This window comes from Podarcis tiliguerta (assembly GCF_965153285.1).
Source record: "Podarcis tiliguerta genome assembly, chromosome: 1".
NCBI lineage: Eukaryota > Metazoa > Chordata > Lepidosauria > Squamata > Lacertidae > Podarcis > Podarcis tiliguerta.
In genome coordinates, this window is record NC_139534.1 from 65,383,523 (window position 1) to 65,402,862 (window position 19,340).

The following is a 19,340-nucleotide window of genomic DNA, read 5'->3' on the forward strand; positions in this document are numbered from 1 at the left end:
TTGTGTTGCTGATACCTGTTGTGGACTTGCGGTCGTGTGTGGTGCGCAGCCTGGTTGGGCTGGGGGGGGGGGGGGAGACGGCGGACGCGTTCCTTAGTCGTGTTTTGAAAAGGGGCTTCCACGTTTTGTATGTGTCGCTTTATACCAGAGAATACGGTATTGTTTCTCCCCCTCCTCTCCCCGCTGTCTTTTAAGGGCTTGCTGGTTGCAATTGACCAAAGCAGCAGCAGCATTAGCAGCAGCCGCAATAGCGGCGTCCGGAGGTAGATTGTGAAGTTAGGGAGATTTCTGAATGAATCCCCGGCGCGGCTGCTTAGTGCTGGACTTTTTGGGGAGGGCGGTGTTGGTGGCGGCGGCGCCGACTGGGATGGGATGGGAAGAGGCGAACTGGTGGAGAAAGTCCTCATGCTTCTGACCTGGGGTGAGTTGCTCTGGGAAGGATCCTGAGGCTGCGTAAAAAAGATCCCGCTTCTCTCTGAAATCACAACACTGCTGCTGCTGCTGCTTCCCACCCCCTTTCCTTTCCGCCCTCCAAGTGGTGTGTCTATTTTAAAACGTAGTGACAGATCAGCGTTGTATTTTAAGATCACCCGCTGCCTGCGAACACATGGCGCTCTAGAGATACTGCGCGTAAGAGTGATACCAACAGAGGCAGGCGAGCGAGGAAAAATATAAAGCCCTTAAATCAATCTTTGGGAGCCTAAAGCTTCTGCCATTCCTCCGAAGTCCTCACCCTTGGAGATAGTTAGGATGAAGGAACGAGGGGGCTTTGCTAGCGCCTCTGATTTCTCTGTTAACTTTGTGGTGGTTAAACTTGCCGAGAAGTTCGCTGCTAGTGTGCTTATATATCTGTAGAACAGATCCTTAAGAGAAAGGCGGAGGGGGGGGAGTATTATACCGCTAGGTGGTGGTAATGCTGGATTTGACCACAGAGGGGCAGTGTATCGAGGATTTGCTGTTCCTGTGGCGCCTTATCTCTCTGCAGGCAGAGGCTGGGATAAAGTTATACTGAAAACTTTAAAATTGATATCACACCCTAATTTGTGTTCCACAGGGAGGGGGAGAGAGAGAAAAAAAGAGTGAGAGCCCAACAACACACAGGGCTCTGCTTACACCATGAGAAGGGGAGCTCTTGGCTGCATTGTGGGCTCGCCCAACATTCAGCTGGGGATTTCTTGCTGTGTCTTAGCTCTCGCCGGAGGTCATGCAAATCGACCTTAAAAGAATGCATAAGCCATAAATTAAAATAAACCCCGTAGCCACGGGCTGATTCATAAGTAGACAATACCTAACCTGGACAAAACGGCTTCCTTTGCGAGCTGGAAGAAAAGAATAGTGCCTAAAGTAAACGCAAAGTAAGTTCCCAGAACGTATTTTCTTTTGCATTAATGTCGTTGTTTTCTGTTGTTATTTCGCGCAACTTTAATCTCAGGGAAACTGCCTTCAACCGCAGTTTTAAGTATACTTTGCAGAGATGGTAGGGAGGCAGGCAGCAAGGTGGTTTGGTGGGAGCGCTAGTCCCCCCCCCCCTTTTCATAAGTGGTGCTTCTTGTTTGTCGTTTTTGAAGAAGGGTCTTATTTAAAAAAAAAAAATAAGATGGGTTTGATGTAATTTATTTTGAAGATATTTCAATCTTCTGTTGTAAATCTGGTTTGTCTCTGAAAAATTGCATGTCACTTAGCCAGGCATTGTGTGTGTGTGTGTGAGTGAGAGAGATCGAGATCACCTGGTGCTTTTATTTTGCTTTACGTTGTATTGTTGAAATGTCGCCTTACAAATATTCCTAAAGTTATATATGAGAGAGGGCGTTTGGCAGGAGCTAAAAGTTCTCTGTTTGATCCAGTGGTAAAACAGGTGTGTATGTCGTATGTATGGGACAGAGTACACGAAGGTGCGTGTGTGTGTGTGTGTGTGTGTGTATGAATGTATACAACATGACACTGTACCACACACACACACAACTTGCACGAGTGTATATAACGGGCTTTTTGTTGCTGCGAGATCTGAAGTCTTCCAGCTCTCCCCCGCCACTTTCGGGAGCGCCTTGGAGCCGCTTTGCAGCCGGGGTTCCTTGTGTGCGCGCGCGCCTGAGGAGCAGAGCAGGGCCTTGGGGTCAATCAGAGGCGCAGATCATATTGATTTGATTGCCGCCACCTCTGCTTTGCGGAGGACTCGTTTCCCGGGTGTTGCTTCTTTTAAGGACGGCGAGAAGGGAAGAGGTGGCAAATGTGAAAAGGCAATTGAGCGTTGTTGTGTCTGTGTGTCAGGGTGATCTCGCCGGGGCTTGGGAGCCTGCGGTCAGGAGATTAGCTACGTCCTCCTGGGTGTTCCCCCAAAAACACAGACAGGGAAACTTTCCGAGATAAACAAGTGTATCTGCGCCTGTTGTTATGCAGATAAAGGAGACAGGTTGCATGTGGGTTTCTTTTTTTAAATAGCCATCGTAGTAGGGTGAGCAGCTTTGAACCTAATTTTAATTTGAAAGGGGAGAGGAGCGTACATTTAAAACATATTTTCATTTTTAAAATGACGGTGTGATTGAAACTGGTGGGCATCTCGGTCTAAAGTGACTTTTTACTTTTTGAAAAACCCTGTAGCTGGGTGGGTTTGACTGTGGCTGGGTGGGCAGGTGGTAGTGTTGCAGAAACTGCTTTGAGATTGCAGCTAGATTGCATTTATACTGACTCCCTTGTGTGGGCTCATTGCATCAAACCGCTTCGCCACAAAGCAAATCGTTTTTAAGATGGACACAAAATTTGTCCTGCAACGCGAACCTCTGTCTAAAACGTTTGGAAGCCCTGTACAAGATGCTGTATCTTAAGACTCTTCTCCCTCGCTTTTTGGCATCCGATTTCTGTATGTATGATATCTCCCTTTTATAATTAGTAACCGTATCTCGAAGTTAATCTTTTTTAAAAAAATTAAAAATAAATCTGATCCTCTCCTCCAGTGTATTTTTAGGGAGGTACATATTTGAATGAAAATAATTAGGTTACTTGGATTACGTTTGCAGCTTGAAGTAGCTTGACACCTGGCAGAGAACTGCTTAAGCGTTTTCTTTAAACTCTGCCTCCTTCTCCATAACTGCGTTTCTTATAATACATTCTTGTGTTAAGTGAGAAAGGCTGTTTGTAAAACAATCCCCTGGCTAGTCCCAGTGTTGGGTGAAGCTGATCCTGTAATGGCATTTTGTTTTGAACAGTTGCTGTAGTTGAAGTTCCCTCATAAGGTAAGGTGGCACTGGCTCTCTGAAAGGAGGTCCAAATGCCACATTTATAATTAGACTGCCAATTCAGCACATTGTATCCATTGCTATACAGGGATATACTTGCTGTGTCTGGCCTCTCTCAATAGCCTGTATTCAGAATTAGCCAATTCAACTACTTCAACTTCGGCATCAAATTTAGAATAGGCAATGAGAGAACGGGAGGGGGGCCGAGAGAGAAAGCAAACAATAACTCTGCAATCTCTCCCCTCAGCTGGCCATGAAAGGCCAAAGAATATAAGGAGAGCAATTCATAACAATTGTATTGGGGAATCCATACATCAAATACAAGAAGTTTGGCGAGAGGAGTTTTTTTCCCTTTTTAAAGAAAAAAGTTATTTGGGTGGGGGAGGGAACTAAAATCCGCCAGTGTGGATTCAGGGGAAGAAAAAAAAAGATGTTCCTAGCATATATTTCTTTCCTTAAAAAAAATGGCCAAAGGATATAGGACAATTACACCTGTGCTTGCAACTGAGCACAGGTCCCTGGGAAAACTGGCAGGAAAAGTCTTTAGCCCCTCCTGAGGACTATAAGAAGAAACTTTGCTTGCAGGCAGCAGCAGCAGCTCTCCCGCCCCCTGTGCAGTCAGTCACAAGGAGCAGAGCTTCAGGCAAGCCGTGGCTGCTGCTCCTGCAGCCGCCGCCGCCGCCGCCTCCTGCTCGGCAGAGGGGCAGTTGAACGCTCTTCGGCGGAGAGCGGAGGGAATAGGCTGTCGGGGAGGGAGAAGGAAGAAGGTCATTTGCATTCTCAGGCCCTTCCTCTCAATCAACGACCTTCTAATTCCCGGGGAAGGAAGGCGCTGGCTGCTTTAGGGTTAGCTGGCGATCCTCGCGCACGCGGCGGCGGGGGGGGGGGGGAAAGGGTGCTTCGCCGGCCGAACTTCTTCAAACTTAACCCACCCCCCATCCCCCGCCCCAGCTCTGCTCTGTTGGAAGCGACCGCTGAGGAGGGATACAGAGGCGGCCAAGTGCGCCGTCGACGGCGGCAGGGTCCGCAGGGAAAGTGGGAGGTGAGGCATCCGCAGGGGGTTTGGTGGTTTGTCTCCAAAGTTTCCCCACAGATGGCGCGGCGGCTCCGGCTCGGTGGGGGCGAGTGGCAGCCGCGGGCCAGCAGCGAAGAACACGCGCCGCAGCGCCTCTGCCTTGCAACACCCCTCGCCACAGCGGCGGGACTGGGCTGGGGGGCGGGGGAGCCACCGCCGCCGCCGCCGCCGGCGGCCACGCTTTATCTTCCTTTCAGTGCTCCTTCTCGCTTCTCCAGGCAGGCTTGGCTGCCGAGTTCTTCTGGGCCTCCCTCCTTCCCCCTTGGCTTGTGCCAGGAGTGCCGCAACTCGTTTACACTGGATTAGCCCCACTGATCTTAATGCGACTGCTCTGGGACAAATGAGTTGTGTGACTGCTGCCTCCCGCCACTGGTGTCCCATGTAAACATGTCCCCCGCGCTGAACAGTGCAGACGTTGGCATTATTGCACCGCAATGTGTGCTTATCTCTCACACACCTCTACTCCAAACTCCACATACACACGCACCCCTCAGGAATGTGTTAGCTATGCAGTAGGCAGTATGTTCCAGGAGTATATTGTCTCTTTGTGTAATACTATATTTGATTGCGATTTTAATTATTTATGTTTGTACACTATGTTGAGTGATATCTTCTGAGAAGAGCAGTGTGGAAATGCCTTAAAATTCTCCTCTTTCCTAAACACATACTGGAGGCTGGGCATTTGATAGAATGTTATGTGATAATATGATGTGGGTGTATATTTTGGTCACATAAGAGTGTAACAGTTTAGGCGAATGGAATGAATATTTCCATAGGGTGCCATGTGGCCAGCTATGAAGTTTGATTGACTAGGTTCAGGGAATGAGAATAAGGATTCTGCCACAGCTATGCTTATAGATTGGCCTTATCAGAAGCAAACCATACTGAATTCATTTTTATTACCAAGTAGGTTAAGATTTGTCTTAATAGTGTATATATATGTTTCAATCTATAGCAGTTCAGTGTTTGTGGGCGTTGCATACATATGTACACAATCCAATGTACAGTTTTTGTGGTCAGTTTTTGTGGCTTGAGCATGTCTATCTCCTATAGTTAGTCCATTTCTGACATTTTTACCAAATATGTTTTGAAGAGGAAAACAATGCTGTTAAGTTCAGGGTAACCTCTTTCTGTGGGGGTTGGAGAATCAGTGAATGTGTAGGAAAAGCTGGAAAAGGGATGAAGATCATGCCTTCATACATGAGTAGAAGTAACTGTTTTGCTTCTGGTGGACATAAAAAAGTTTCTTCAGTGAAAACCTTATTATATTTGCCAAGCACATTAATCACCCTAGGAAATACCTCTTTATAAAGCATATCAAGGTAGCTAGCTTTTTATGTGAAATATCTGAAAAATAATTCAAAGTTTAATCCCGTCCCCAATTCATAGTGTGACTGCACTGGGTGTGTACCGCTCTTGGCGGATAGAAAATTCAATGTGTATCTGTATGTATGTATGAATGTATGTAAGCCAATTCACAGTCAATTCTGTACAGAGCTGTTTTTAATGCTAGCTAATAACAATATTAGATTGTCATTGTAAGGTAGATTCCAATTAGTGGTGCTTCCCACCATGAAAACGGAGACTGAGTTTTTAGAGTAGCACTAAATTGATGAGATGTGAATTACAGTACTAATTCACCTGTAGTTTATTCCAAGAGTGGAATGCCCAAAAACAAACCTCTTCAGCATATTGTCTATTTTCCTTTTTCTCGCCTTTTCCCCAGCTATAATAGGTTGCAACTATATAGTAAGTATGAAGCTCTTGGCCAGCTCCTAAATAGGTATTTAAATTTTGTTGTTGTTGTTGTTACATAGAAATATTCTCTATACCTCTATAAACTGAGGCAAATGAATAATTCATCCCTGCCCCCAATTTCCTGTGCCTGCTTTTGGGCACATCTTTTAGGTGATGTTACAGTTTGTCTAGTATTTAGCATGCCCTGTTCTGAAAACGTGTAGAAGTTATGTGGTATCCATCAGTGCTACATTGAGAATTGGGGTGTTATTTCCGGCACCTGTTCAGTTCACTCCTATGCATGCTTACTAAGAAGTAAGCGCCACTTAAATTGTAGTGTTATTCGGAAATAAACTGAATTCAATGGGACTTGAATGCGTATGCATACTTAGGATTGAGGTGCCAAGTTATATAGAGGAGGTGAGTTCATTATGTATATTTGCCAGACCAGAAATCCACTAATTTTAAAACCGTGATGATATTGCAATTATGATAAATTATCCCTTTCGTTATAATTTTGTTTAGTCTAGAATTAGCCTGTTTTGGACATTGCCATAATAGATAATCGTGCCAATTTCTGGTTTGTAGCTATCTTAGAAAGTCATGAGTTATTTGACACTGATGAAACTGCTACACATACCCATCAGATATTCAAGTATTCAGTGAAGTTTTAAATAATTCTCTTTCAATTAGTATAACAGGAACTTGAAAAATGGATTTCTGTTAAAGAAACAAGAATCGGTACATAGTGATTTCTTCCCTCCCCCTTGCATACTTGACAATTCTGTTAGTTTTAGCCATGCATGCATTTTTAAATAAAGAATAACCTCTTCACAGTTTAAAACTCTGTTTAGAAGTACTTATTTAATAAGAAAAAAGTCAATTAGAAAATATGGTTGTTTGGTTATTTGTAATATAAATGAATGCTTTTATGTTTCTGAATACAAGTGAAACACGCTATCAGGTTACTGTGATTAGGAGTATCATGCAAAGCACAGATTACCTACAACTAGTTGATTTACAGGTATGTCAGATCTACTACAGTGATACAAACCTGTATCATTGTTCAGTGTAAAAAGAATGTTAGAAACAGGAGTAGACATATTTGCATATTTTTATTATTATTAAATATTTGGTAGAATTTGTTAAAGGCATTAACAAGCAGCAATACCGGAATTATTGTCTTTTTATGCTGTGTTTATATTTTTTCCAAAACTGCCTTGTTCGTACGACAGTTTTTACTGTATGGCAGTCCAACAATCATAATAACTAATAGTTTTCTTCTGTTGTATACAGATTGTACCTGTTGACATGCAGCTTTTTTGTTATGTGAATACCCCTATACAAAATAAAATTAAATGCAGCTGTATTTTGATTGTGCCACAAGAATTGCATCTACTGTGTGTGCGCCATGAGGAAATAATAGAAGAGCTTTGGTGATTGATTTTTGGTAATTTACTGTAAAAAATCCCACAGGTTTAAAATAATACACAGATAATTTGCAAGCAAAGCTACCTGGAAAAAATATGGACCTGTTTATATAGTGTGAGTGTAGGTTATTCCAACTAAGGCATTTTTTTGTACTTTGGAAGATGGGATAATATTGGAATGCCTGCTGTTTGCAACTTCTACAGAACAGATGTATCAAACCCATTGTTTCTCCAGTACACTGAAAGAAGACCTTACCAAACCTGCACATCTCTGAAATGCAGTATTGACTTGATTGTTAACTGCAGGGCCTTCATATCATTGCTCAAAATATCTAACTTTACACCAATATTAGCCATTCTTTTTATAGTGACACTATGCTTAGTAAAAAAACTTCTAAGCACTGAGGTCAGGTGTTGAGATTGGATTCTAGTTTATTTTTTATGAATCAGATAAAGATTTCTGTGCATGAGACCGTATGTGAAGATGAGAGAACAAGAACATTTCCATATCAAAGGCAATATATCTGAGGCTGCATAGTAATTAAAATGCAGTGGTTTGGACTCTGCGCTATCACTTAAGCAGAGCATTGTTGGGATCTTGTGCAGAATGCAGCCGATTGCCTCTTGCATACTTCTAGAAATACACTTGCAATTTTGCACAAACATTTATGCCAGTCCACACTTTTCTGTGGATAATTTGTATTTCATCCAAGCCATTCAAAGCCAGAGCTATTTTATTTTTTTTGAGCAACCCCCTCATTATGGCTTTTGTGCATCAACTATTTTTATTCCGGTTGTTTGTATTTCCTCTTACCAGAATGATGGCTTGTTTATATTCACATTCACTTTATATTTCCTAAGACTTCCCCCTCCCAACCCTGTCTCACATTTGTATTTTGTGATTGGGAAAAATTCTTTAATTTTGAGGTCAGAATGGGACTCTTTCATAGCCTAATTGAAGAGAGCACAAAAGGTTACATGTTGCATTTTAGGGTAAATCTACTGTATGATAAGGAGAGTTTTTCTTTTAAATACACAATGCACATTTCCTAGTTATGACTCATCCTTACACAATGTAAAGATGAACAAATTCCTCAGAAGAATGCACTGTGCTCTAGGCACACCTTTTCACAACTCTGCTTTCCTCGGGTTATATTTGTAGGGGGAGTTAAATCATTTTGGTTTCTTATGCTAATACTCAAATGATTTCAGAAGTGAAAAAAAAAACAGTATATTGGGTATTATTCTTGTTTCTTTTGGAATTTATTATTATTATTACCACCATGCCTGGTCTTAGAGATTGTTTTTAAAACTTTAAGATTATAATTGAATTAAGAAACTGGTGCTTGAATAGAAAACAGCATTTTGAGTGGACTGTTCAAAGTAAGCAATCTAAGAAATTTATAATATAATTAATATAATATAATAATATAATAATAATTTTTATTTGCAGGAGTTGGTGTTTGACGCTTCAGAGTCATGGCCAAATCTTAGCATAGGCAGGGTAGGATGTATCTACTCATCCACATTCCCTGGCAGTTTCAACTGGCTCACATAATCCTAACTTCCTCTCCTAAATATATTTTAGTGGCGCATCAGTGGATTACGTGATGGACCTTGTCATCCCGCTTTTTAAATTCTACTGCTGTGTGTAAGAAATACAATAGAAATGAAAACACTCTTGAAGTGCAGCAGGGTATTTTTCTGCTCTTTTCATGATTCAAATGTCTTGCACTGAGCAGTGTTGTCAGCTTATACTATATTCTGTGTTACCAATAAGGCAAAGTTGGATTCACACAACCTTCCCCCCCCCCCCGAAGTGTTTTCCCAGTGACTTCTTATGCAGAGCTGTTTGGAACTAGGTCATGCAAAGGATCAGAACTATATGTTCATGTTGCAAAATAACACACATTTGACAAGTGGCCTTTTTGAGGCATGCTGAGCTTGCGTTGATCTTGATGTGTGTCAGATCTTTCATGTGACCTCTTTCACCATGAAGCACATGGAGGATGATTGTAAAAATGAACTTGTGATGAGAGTAAAATAGTTAAAGTCATTTGAATCCACCTTTAGCCTCGGTTAGTGTGATGCCTCAGGCTATGTGGTACACAAAATACTCTGGGGGCCTTCTGGATGGAAGGTGTTAATGTACAGAGGGGATTTTGTTTTTATAGTACCAAATAGTTGTAAAAGGTTACATAGATTCAGTCTCATTTTATGAGCTATTTCAGAAAGCAAGACTGGTCTTATGGGGTACAGTAGATAAACAGCATTTGAAGCTTTAAACTTATTCCTGGAATGTTGGGTGCTTATTTCTGGAATGTTGGATGCTATTAAAATAATGCAGATTGACTTAGATATTCCTTAAGGGTTTTTTTTGTGTGAAAACTTATACTGCGTCAGACAATAAATAAACTGTTTATCACAGTTCTTTGTTACTTAGCTTTCTTAAGCAAGCTATTATACTGTTATTATTCAGTTGTGATTATATTATTCTGTTACAATTCATTTGAGACTTGTATTTAGTCTTAATTCTTCACATTAAAGTTTGGGGGGGGGGTTTGTCCTTTTGGAACACTGAAATGTGCACCTTCTTGAGGTCTGTCGGGATCCAATGGGCCCCAGTTGGACTGATGCTTCTGATGTCCCCCCCCTCCCCCCTTCTAAAGGCAGCACCGCCTACTGTACTGAAAGCTACTCAGGGGACTTTGGGAGCGGTCTTCAAAGCAGCGCAAGAAGTGGCAGGTTAGCAGCTGAAAACAGGAATTACTTGACCACCACTTGCATGTACCTAAGGACCTCTTTGGATTCTTGCTTTATTATTCAGTATAGTTGTGAGACAGCAACTCAGATTTCATGCATGCATTTGGGATAACACTGAGTCCATAAAGTTCTATCCTACAAAAAGCAAATGGGCCATAGAATAAATGAACTGATCTTTGTTTGTTTCAAAAGATGTGTCTTTTTGTGCTCTGTGGAAAGAGTTGTATGAACAGATCCAGGTAATTGGACGGAGGTCTAGGGTTTTCCTTTCGCCATTTCCTTTTGTGCCAAAAGTGCATACAGTGTTTATTGCCAACGATAAAAGTGATTCCTACAACAGGCCACAAGCTGCAACAGCCTGTAGTCGAAAAAAGTATTCATGCATGCAAACAGGCTAATTTACATGAATACATTTTTTCCTACTTATTTGCATTAGTGTGTAGTACTAAGGATAAATATTTCGATTTTAAACTTAGGCTTGCTACTTTAAAATGTAGTTTGTTAAATAGTTTAAATTCTCTTACTAAGTTTTTTCCAGTATACAGACTTTGGTAAAACTTTGATCCTACTCAAATCTATAATTTTGATAGTTGCATTGAGCTATTGAGTGTGTTTCCCTTCTATTCTCTGTTCTAGTTTCAGAATGAACCAGAATGATTTTGTACATTTTGCAGTACATGACAAAGAGCGTGCTGTTTTAATATTATTGTATGGAAGACTATGAGAAAAAAGAATGAAGGGAGAGAGAAATGAATGCTTCTACTTCTCTTCCTTCTTTCTTTGTAAAAGAATTAGGAAGAAGAAGGTGCGGAGGGACAATGCTGCACATTTTTAACATCAAAGAGAAAAGTTGCCATAGTTGCAGCCGTAAGCATGAAGTCACTAGTGTACTTCTTAATTATGGTACAAACCTGCGGCACTTGTGTAGAATTGGGCTCTGTGGATTGGATCAGTCATTTTATATGGAGCTACACAATTTCTGCTCAATGTAATATGCCTATTCCAAATGACTGGTATAAATTTGGGTTGACTATGATTCGCCTTTTCCTTCCCTACTTGTCTTTTTTTTTTTTTTTTTTGAGAGAGAGGTAGGAATATAGCAAGGGGGTTATATGGAGAATGTTAAGGACGTTATGTGTTCAAAGCAAAAGGTGTTAATAGTTAATAGTTTATGAACCAACAAAAACAAAAAAATGTGTGGGGAATAGCAAAACGTAACTTGCATTCTTCATTACTCATTAGTGCTGGTTATGATTTATGGTATATCTTCCCAGTGAACAGAAAATGCATATATCTCTAGACAGCTCTGTGCTTTTTCACTGAATTCCAAGCTGCTGCTTTAAAAAAATGCAGTGAAATCCTATACATATTTAAAACTTCATCTCACTTGGTTCAATTTGGCTTATACCCAGGTAAGTGGGTATAGGATTGCAGCCTTAAAGAGTGCTCCAGGAAATAGCACTTTGCTGTCTTTGACACATCCAATTAATGCTATTTTCCTTTTTTTAAAAAAATTGTGAGTAGAACAAGGGAGCAGGCATCTGAAGCCAGAACAAATGAGAACTTAGGGAAAATAAGAGATGGACTTGTTTAAAAAGAGAGGAAAGGGGGAGAGAAGCTACAGGGTAGTGATATTTTTTATCAAACACGCCAATCCTCAGCCTGTGGCTATATTTGCTGAAATGCCAACGACACTGATTGTTTCTGTAGGTATCGCTCAAAATAGTTCCTCTTTTTTTGAACTGTTTTCACTCACTCACTCACTCAACCCTATATGCCCTCATCTACATATTGTTGGAGACAGGAACACATTTAGTTCTTTAGCTCAGAGTCATTGCACACCGTGGGGCAAGGAACCTGACAAGAAACCAGTGCTTAAAATAAGTGTACAATTTATTGAAGAATAGCAATGTGTAAGTTATCACAAAACAAAACAAAACAAGCAAAGTTCAAACTGGTCTAGCAACTTTGGGATGAAATATAAAGCAGATAGAGATAGAAGGGAGCTGATACCAAATGTGGTGGAGGCAAAGGCAGCGGTTGCCTGGTAGACATGCATGGAGCTGAATTAGGTTATGGAGAGAAATTAACATGCAAATATATGTTGTTGCAAAGTAGCATAGGTACCTATGCAAGACCAAAAAGAAACAAAAGTTTAAATATTACTTATTTCAAAGTGGGAGGGGTAGGCAGTAGCATTTAATTGGGGGTTGCAGTAAATTGAGACTGTCCTCAGGATAAGGATGCTGGGAACATACTGGATGCCTCTAGTTGCCAGCAAACAATGAGAGAAACAGCTGCAATAGGAGATGCACATGTTTTGTGCCTCCTGCAGCACTGGCTAATCCAAGTAAAATCAAAACAATGTATCCAGTCCATATATTGAAAACAGGTGTCAAAAGAGGAGTTGCTTTTGAAAAGTTGAAGTAAATATTAATCTTCTCAATTTTTTTTGGCTCAGGATAGTTAACTTGCAGCCAGTGAGTCACATCCAGCCCACCATGCTATGGGATGTAGGCTGCCAGACCTTGCCTGCAGCCTTAGCTCCTGATCTGATTGGATGATTTAAGTGTTCTTCCTTGATTAGAAGATAAAATGCAGGAAAGGGCCATAGCTCATTGGTAGAGTATCTGCTTTGTGTGCAGGAAGGTCCCAGGTTCAACCCCAGACATCTCCAGGTAGTGCTGCAAAGACTCCCAGTTTAAAATCCTTCAGACGGTACTGAGCAACATGGACTATTAAACTACTGCAATGCACTCTATGCGGGTCTGCCTTTGAAGGTGATGTGGAAACACCACAAAATTAGAATGCAAGCAGCTGGACTGGTGACTGGGAGCGGCCACTGGGACCATATAACACCGGTCCTAAAGGATCTACATTGGCTCCCAATACGTTTCCAAGCACACTTCAAAGTGTTGGTGCTACCTTAAAAGCCCTAAACAGTCTCAGTCATGTGAACCTGAAGGAACATCTCCACCCCGTCATTCACCTGGACACCAAGATCCAGCTCCTAGGGCCTTCTAGGTTCCCTCGCTGCAAGAAGTAATGTTACGGGGAGCTGGCTAAAAAAGAAATTGCAGGTATCCATACAACCCACCCTCTTTCCCAAGAATGAGGGTCTTATGTGTGAATCCTTTGCTTCCTTTTCTATTCAGTGTGTTGTCTGCTTCTTTTTGTATGTTGGCATAGATATTGCCTGGTTTTTGTTGTTGCTGTTTATTTGTTTTGGGGTAGCGTGCAGGTGGCTTGCTTGTTTGCGGGTGGATGGGCTCTGAACATCACCTGTTTTTCTTCTGTGGCATGGGTATCTTGGCCCCTGATTGTTCCTTAGATTTCCAAATGTGTCCCCGTGTCCCAAAACATTGTTGCCAAGCGTGGTCTATTGCAGTATTTATGAAATTAGTGAAAAACTTTATTTCCCACCAGGCATTTTGGGATAGTCAAGCTAGCAGCTGTTTTTATACTGGACAGATATTTTTACTGCTGTTCGTAGACTTATAGTGCATTTTTATTTATTTACCATGTATATATTTAAATCATTTATTTCCCTCTTTACCAAAAAGTTAAATCTTGCTAGCAAAGAACGTACAGTAAAAATAGGGAAGAACTACAAATACAACAAAGACACTTAAAATCACCATAACAACAACAGCAACATGACATAACCCGCTGAAAACAGGGAAATAAAAACAATACAGAACAACAGTTTTTATCTATCTTGTTCTGTGCCTTTCTTGTTTCTGTTTTATATTTTATTGTTTTACAGAAATTGTGCTCAATATTATTTCATAAGCTACTTTAAAGGCCCTTCAGACTGATTGGTGGAGTAGCAAATTTTAAATTAAGGAAGTAAACAGTTGGTAAAATTTGGAGCTTGATTCTGAACACACTCTTGCTCTGATGCCTGCAAGAGTGTGAGTGGTTTGCATTGCTCAGGTCCATAAAGCTTTTAGCACATACTTAATCCACTTGCTAGCCTGTGCTAAGTTCTGCAAAGGTCTGAGTGTATATCGATGGAAATTTCACTTTTTACTTTTGCTCATTTCCCCCCCTACAGTTTAATGGCAGGCTTGTTAGGTATTTTAGGATGCACACTTTAACTTGGAGTAAGTTATGCTAAAAACAATGCAATTTACTTGTAAGTAAACATGCACAGGATTGTTCTAAAAGTCTTTCAGGTCTTGATTTGTCAGCAGATTGGAGCCGGGTGGGGTATGTTGCAGTAGATATGTCTCTGGTTGCATAGTTATTGCTTAAGTGTGCTGTTAAAATATGCTTGGAATGTGGCTCATTGTGCCTTTGTTTATAGAAAATGAGGTATGCCTATGCAGGTATTGCTGGATATAACTAGTTTGAGTAGGAAGGAGAACGGACAAGTGACCAGAAACACAGGAACATAAAGGTTTTATCCATAATTCCACTTCTATGTTTTTGGGACCTGCTTCTTTCTTCCCACCTTTTGACGTCTTTATATTAATACTCAATATCTGAGGTACAGAGACCTTTTCAAAAAGCTAGAGTTGGTTCCCGCTTCATCACCACCAGTGCTACTTCTATAATATTTGCCTTGCCACTTGAATGAAGAACAAACCACTGTTGTTCCCTTTTCCTCTGCCACACACACGTGGAACATCCCATATTAACTTGCATTGAGTAAGGAAACAGAGCTTACTGCTTTGGAAAATGACACTATCCAGCTGCTTCTGCTTAGGTGGACAGATGTGGATCTAGTCCTTACTGAGGTTGTTCACGTGTATCTATCTAGGCTGTAGCACTTCAGATCACAGGCAGAGGCTTTTGGGACCGAATATACCAGTAATTCCATACAAAAAATAATTACATTTAAAAAGAAGGAGAAAAAAAGAAATTCCATATAGAAAACTGGCATGTCAGGCAGAAGTTTTAATAGTTTACTACACTGTTATACTGCTAGATTGCTATGTGCAGGGAGGTGGTTTTTGTGTGTATGTGCATTGTGGAACATTCAGCCACATGAGCTGCAGTCCACATACAGCCTTAAGATACCAGCTGTAACTGGACCTCATTCACTTTATTCACTGTCTTTTTCAAGCCTTCCAGCAGAAGCAGCATTAAATTTCTACTGGATCTCCTAACATCTGACTGCTGCTGGTCATTGGCCAACCCTATTGTAGTAAAGACAGGCTCATTGATAAATTGCCAGTATGAATGCATCCCTGTAACAGTGCGAGTTCTGCAGATGGAAGTGATCGAGTGAGCATACGAGGGCTAAGGTGATCTCAGAAGTAAACTGGTCCCAAACTGTTAAAGGCTTTCTATAACACCTTGAAGTTGGCATGCTAGTTGGCTGTCAACCAGTGCAGGTCTCTGAGCAGGATGCAGAGTTACACCAAGACTGTCAATCAGCTCCTTTAGGGGGAGTGGCACTTTATCCAGGGTAGGCAATTGATCAGTGACACAGGAACTCATTCACATTGCCTCTGCCTTGCCAGCGTTGAAGCTCAGCTTGTTTTTTCCTCCTCCATCTCACCACTGCATCCAGGCACCAGTCCAGGGCCTACGTGGCCTCTGCCAGTTCAGATGTTGAGCTGCTAGTGTTATCAGGATACAATGGCAGCTTGACCCAAGACTCCAAATGAACACCCCCTGTGGCTTCATACAGATGTTAAATAGCATTTGAGCTAAGATGGCAGAACCATCATGACACTGAAACATTCTCCCAATGCTTTTCTCTGGACACTGTCTCAGAGGTAGAACTGCAGCCACGGTGATGAAATGCTCCCAGTTCCCATTCCTTGGAGCCAATCCAGGAGGGTACCATGATCAATGGTATCAAAAGCCAAAGAGAGATCAAGAAGCAGAAGCAAAGTCACACACTGCCTCTCCCACTCTGCAAAGGTCATCTATCCAGATGATCGGTTGTGGACTAAATGAGGAAACCACAGGTTAAGGTTATTTATATTACAATTACAACATTTCATATATCAGCGATGGGACACCTGTGGCCCTGTAAGTGATGGTGGACTGCCAACTCCCATCAGCCCCAGACAGTATGGCTGGTGGGAGGTAGAGTCTCTAACAACATCCGTGGGCTGCAGGTTTCCTATCCCTGCCACACATGAAAATAAGGACAGTATTGTGTTTGAATGGGAAGCCTAGAGGCGGAGACTGACAGCTCTGTAGTGCAGCATTAGTGGGCAGTAGCAAAGTGTTATGTATTTCAACTTACTGTCTCCTAACAGGTTTCTAAGCAACCTGCATTGAATACCATATACATACAAACGTTATAAAATAGAGTGGGGGGACATTAACATCCCATAGGACACATCAGTGATAACAACATTGGATCTGGTCCTTTAGCCATCTTGTGGGCAGGTTCTCTTGTGGAATACATTTGTTAAGATTCTACCTGAGCAAACATTTGTTCCTTCAATAAACATTACAAAATCGTCTTTTGATCTTTGGTGGATGCTTATTATGGTTATGGAGTTCTCCAGAGAGATTTGTATCAGCAGGTCTGGTACCTGCAACCGTTACAGAATCAAATATGCTTCCCTCTCTGGACTTCTGCTAGCATATATCCTACTCCATAATATATCTTACGGAGACCTTTTCTTAACTCACCAATCTCCTTTCTTACAGGGGAACTATCTACTCCACTCCTTCTTACCTCCATATAACTTTCTTGTTAGGTTGTCTGTCCTAAGCCGCAGGTTAAATGTAACTTCAACTTCATGCCTCCCTGTCTAAGGAAAGTGGCTGCTGGAATCAAGAAAGTTTTACTAGGCAATACATAAATCCTTATCTCTTGACCCTTGGTTTAATTTACTGTTTTTGACACAATTGTGAGTAGTTTAGATTTTTGGTATGCTAGGACGTTTACTAAAGCTTGCATATTAACATCCAGAGATTAAAAATGAAACTAACAGTTTCCGGAGAGACAGCTGTGAGCTGTGTTACTCTGTTGCAGTATTGTAGCACCTTAAAGGTTAATAAATGTATTTATAGCATAAGCTATTGTGGTACAATCCACTTTTATCAGATGCAAAACGCACTGGGTTATCCAGTGGTGTCCATCCACTGCAGAAGGATTCCTTCATCAGATTGGTGTGTATGCTGCTGTTTTAAGTGATTCCCCTTGCTAAGTGCACCCCCTAAGATGTTCAGGAGGGCCAGGAGACTTCCCGAAATAGATGGAGGGGAAGCTGGGGGCTGTATGGTGGAGAAGAAATCTCCAAAAAATGCTCCCCTCATAGTTCCCTCTATCAGTGGGCAGACAGTGCTGGATACCACCCACTATGCTTGATGAATGCAAATTGGTCAGAGGCTAGATTTTGGAAACTTTAAAAATTACTCTCTTTTTTGCCCCAAATCAACATGGTTTAATTCAAGCTGTATTTGGAATGACATACTGGCTTTTGAAGAAAGCAAATAAATTTAGCAACCTAATTTTTCATGACCTAAACTAGTTACATGTGAGTCTTCAAATGTTTTGAATAGAGATGAACTCTTCTATGCCAGCTGCAATCCTTGCCTAAGTTACTTATGCTGTTAAGTTACATCCAGACTTGACGGTTGTAATTTGCTCTACATGAGGCTGTCTTTGAAGGAGGCTTGGAAGCTTCAGCTAGTACAGGATACAGCTCCCCAAATGCTTGTGGGAGCATATCACTCCAATAATAGACATTGGCTGCACTGCCAGCCTATTTGCTTCTGAACTCAATTTGAAGTGCTGGTTTTGACCTTTAAACCCCTAAACTGTTTGGGACAAATTATTTGATGGCTCCCATGCAACATAGGAGTGCTTCTGCATCTTGAGATTGGCCAAGGAGGCCCTGCTTGCAGACCCAGCAATAGATACAAATGAGAACATAAGACAGATCTCATTTTGATCATGACCCCCTTCTATAAAACTCCCTGTTTACTTTTGGGTGCTAAAACAAAATCTTTTATTTACCTTCATCTAGGAAAGTTGGGTGCCTTATTTAGTCTTGCTCTTGTTTCAAATTCTTTTAGCATATGGACATTTTGTGATGTGATACTGATGGCTTGATGTTTGTTAGTTTCTGTCTCTTAGAAACTTTTAAATTCATTGTGGTTTTAATGATTCTTTATAGTTTTATAACAGAGCCACTTGGGGAGTCCCTGGTTTTTGAAAACTGACATGAAAATGTATTTAAAAATTAAAATATTTCTTTCTGGAAATAAGTGCACTACAAGTGTCTGTTCAGAGTCAAACCCATGTAAAAATGCTGTGCTCCTTTTATTTTTATTTTATTTATTAAATATGGATATCACCCTTCATCCATAGATATCAGGGTGGTTCTAATCTGATGAATGTTTCCGATATTGCATTCTCTTTTGTTTAGGTTTATTACTCTGGTATTTGGCAAGTGAGAGAGATGGTTATAAACAAGCAGGTTGTATATTGTACATAACGTAGCTATAATCCAAATTGGGGTAGGGAAGCTATGGCCCTGCAGATGTTGCTCCAGACTTGGATTATCTCTGACTTGAGCCAGCCTTGTTGGTTGGGGCCGATAGGAGGTGAAGTCTAACAACATGTGGAGGCCCACAGTGTCCTAACCCTGTTCTAAATGATTATCAGTATTAGTAAGAGTAACATCAATAAGAGCATCATTTCCTATTGCTCTGAGATCTCTATATAGCTTGCGTCAGACTGAAGAAAATTCTTTAAGTTAAGCCACAGTCTGAAATGCCCTTTCTTAGAAAGACTTTCTAAATAAATGTGACTGAATTCTTGGGAACTGCTCTTAGAGTTAGGTATGCTATTAAAATTATTAATAATGTGTGAAAATCTGCTTATTATTCTCAGACTTTGTAATGTGGAGTGATTCAATCTGGCTCCCCCTCGCCCAAAGTTGCAGCTGGCGTATTTGCAGTGACAATATTGAATCTTCTCTCTAGTGACTCTAGTGCCAGGTCTCATGGAAAAGTCAGGAAGGTACAGCCCTGCTAGGTCTCAATCCTTGTCACTTCTGGGGCACCACAGTGAAACTGTTTGTTCCTGACAGGAGACAAGCCCACTGCAGGGCCTTGGTTTCATGTTACATTAAGTATTACTGCTGTTCTTTCAGGAGGCATTATGCTGTGACATCAAAG

At 41.3% G+C, this 19,340-nt stretch overlaps 1 protein-coding gene across 44 annotated transcripts in view; it reads left to right on the plus strand.

Moving 5' to 3' along the window:
* The window catches only part of SOX6 (SRY-box transcription factor 6), a 438,207-nt gene that overhangs the window by 31,952 nt on the left and 386,915 nt on the right, over nt 1–19,340 (plus strand). For 11 of the 44 annotated variants that reach the window (XM_083403103.1, XM_083403071.1, XM_083403062.1 and 8 more), the window contains exon 1: nt 498–1,355. The exons of 8 other annotated variants lie outside the window; for them this stretch is intronic. The gene's annotated coding sequence lies outside the window, so the exon portion shown is untranslated. Of the gene's footprint in view, nt 1–194; nt 422–496; nt 1,356–3,843; nt 4,276–19,340 lie in introns of those variants that run through there. 25 more of the 44 variants (XM_083403087.1, XM_083403056.1, XM_083403059.1 and 22 more) reach the window with 13 other exon arrangements.